Raw genomic sequence first — 2,386 nt, 5'->3', positions numbered from 1 at the left:
GCCTCCCAACAAGCGCTTCTTTAATGTCATTAGCTTGACAGAGGACTCTCATGGAGCCTCAGAAATGCTCAGAACCGTGTTGGAACCTCCCAATACCAAACTTAGAATTTGAATGGGGGTTCAACACCAACTTAGAGTTTGGTTGTGGCCTCCCAACTCCAAACTTAGAGTTGACTGTGGGGGCTCTGCTTGGCTCTGTTTTGAGAGAAGCTTTTCATGCTTCTTCTCCATGATGACAGAGGGATTCCTTGGGCCTTAAACACCAAGGATTCATCATTCACTTGAATGATCAACTCTCCTCTATCAACATCAATCACAGTCTTTGCTATGCTAGGAAGGGTCTGCCAAGGATGATGGATTCATCCATGCACTTCCCAGTCTCTAGACTATGAAATCAGTAGGAATGTAATGGTCTTCAACCTTAACCAGAACATCCTCTACAAGTCCATAGGCTTGTTTTCTTGAATTGTCTGCCATCTCTAATGAGATTCTTGCAGCTTGCACCTCAAGGATCCCTAATTTCCCCATTACAGAGAGGGGCATGAGGTTTACACTTGACCCTAAGTCACACAAGGCCTTCTTGAAGGTCATGGTGCCTATGGTACAAGGTATAGAAAACTTCCCAGGATCTTGCCTCTTTAGAGGCAGTTTCTGCCTAGACAAGTCATCCAGTTCTTTTGTGAGCAAAGGTGGTTCATCCTCCCAAGTCTCATTTCTAAATAACTTGTTATTTAGCTTCATGATTGCTCCAAGGTATTTAGCAACTTGCTCTTTAGTGACATACTCATCTCTTCAGAGAAGAATACTCATCAGAGCTCATGAATGGCAGAAGTAAGTCCAATGGAATCTCTATGGTCTCATTTTGAGCCTCAGATTCCCATTGTTCCTCATTGAGGAACTCAGAGGAGATTGGTACACGCCTACTGAGGTCTTCCTCAGTGGCTTCCTCCTCCTCTCTTTCCTCCCCATATTCGGCCATGTCTATGGCCTTGCACTCCCCTTTTGGATTTTCTTCAGTGTTACTTGGGAGGGTGCTTGGAGGGAGTTCAGTAATTTTCTTGCTCAGCTGACCACTTGTCCTTCCAAATTCCTAATGGAGGATCTAGTTTCATCATGAAACTTTGAGTGGTTTTGATTAGATCAGAGACCATGGTTGCTAAGTCAGAGGTATTCTGCTTAGAGCTCTCTGTCTGTTGCTGAGAAGATGATGGAAAAGGTTTACCATTGTTAAACCTGTTTCTTCCACCATTATTATTGAAACCTTGTGAGGTCTCTCTTGATTCTTCCATGAGAGATTTGGGTGATTTCTCCATGAAGAATTATAGGTATTTCCATAGGGTTCTCCTAGGTAATTCACCTCTTCCATGGAAGGGTTCTCAGGATCATAAGCTTCTTCCTCAGATGAAGCATCCTTAGTACTGTTTGGTGCATTTTGCATTCCAGACAGACTTTGAGAAATCAAATTGACTTGTTTGAGTCAATATTTTGTTCTGAGCCAATATGGCATTCAGAGTGTCAATCTCAAGAACTCCTTTCTTCTGACTAGTCCCATTGTTCACAGGATTTCTTTCAGAAGTGTACATGAATTGGTTATTTGCAACCATTTCAATCAATTCTTGAGCTTCTGCAGGCGTCTTCTTCAAATGAAGAGATCCTCCAGCAGAGCTATCCAGGACATCTTAGATAGTTCAGAGGACCATCATAGAAATGCCTATGATGCTCCATTCAGAAAGCATGTCTGAGGGACATCTTCTGATTAATTGCTTGTATCTTTCCCAAGCTTCATAGAGGGATTCTCCATCCTTCTGTCTGAAGGTTTGGACTTCCACTCTAAGCTTACTCCATCTTGTGGTGGAAAGAACTTTGCCAAGAAGGCATTGACTAGCTTTTCCCAAGAGTCCAGGCTTTCTTTAGGTTGAGAATCCAACCATATTCTAGCTCTGTCTCTTACAGCAAAGGGAATAGCATCAGTCTATAGACCTCAGGGTTAACCCCATTAGTCTTGACTGTGTCACAGATTTGCAAGAATTCAGCTAAGAACTGATGAGGATCTTCCATTGGAAGTCCATGGAACTTGCAATTCTGTTGCATTAGAGAAACTAATTGAGCTTAAGCTCAAAGTTGTTTGCTCCAATGGCAGGGATAGAGATGCTTCTCCCATAAATCAGGAGCAGGTGCAGTAAAGTCACCAAGCACCTTCCTTGCATTGTTGGCATTGTTGTTGTTTTCGGCTGCCATGTGTTCTTCTTCTTTGAAGAATTCGGTCAGGTCCTCTAAAGAGAGTTGTGCTTTAGCTTCTCTTAGCTTTCTCTTCAAGGTTCTCTCAGGTTCAGGGTCAGCTTCAACAAGAATGCCTTTGTCTCTGCTCCTGCTCATATGAAAGAGA

The 2,386-nt window shown here is 42.9% G+C and overlaps 1 non-coding gene across 1 annotated transcript; it reads left to right on the top strand.

Annotated features, from left to right (window-relative positions):
- Positions 1-1,730: 1,730 nt before the first annotated feature.
- LOC130952290 (small nucleolar RNA R71) lies at positions 1,731-1,838 on the top strand. Its single transcript, XR_009074470.1, has one exon. It is a non-coding gene; the product is annotated as a small nucleolar RNA R71 (small nucleolar RNA).
- The last annotated feature ends 548 nt before the right edge of the window (positions 1,839-2,386 follow it).

This window comes from Arachis stenosperma, chromosome 9 (genome assembly GCF_014773155.1).
Source record: "Arachis stenosperma cultivar V10309 chromosome 9, arast.V10309.gnm1.PFL2, whole genome shotgun sequence".
NCBI classification, from domain to species: Eukaryota; Viridiplantae; Streptophyta; class Magnoliopsida; order Fabales; family Fabaceae; genus Arachis; species Arachis stenosperma.
This window is presented reverse-complemented; position numbering and strand designations above follow the sequence as displayed.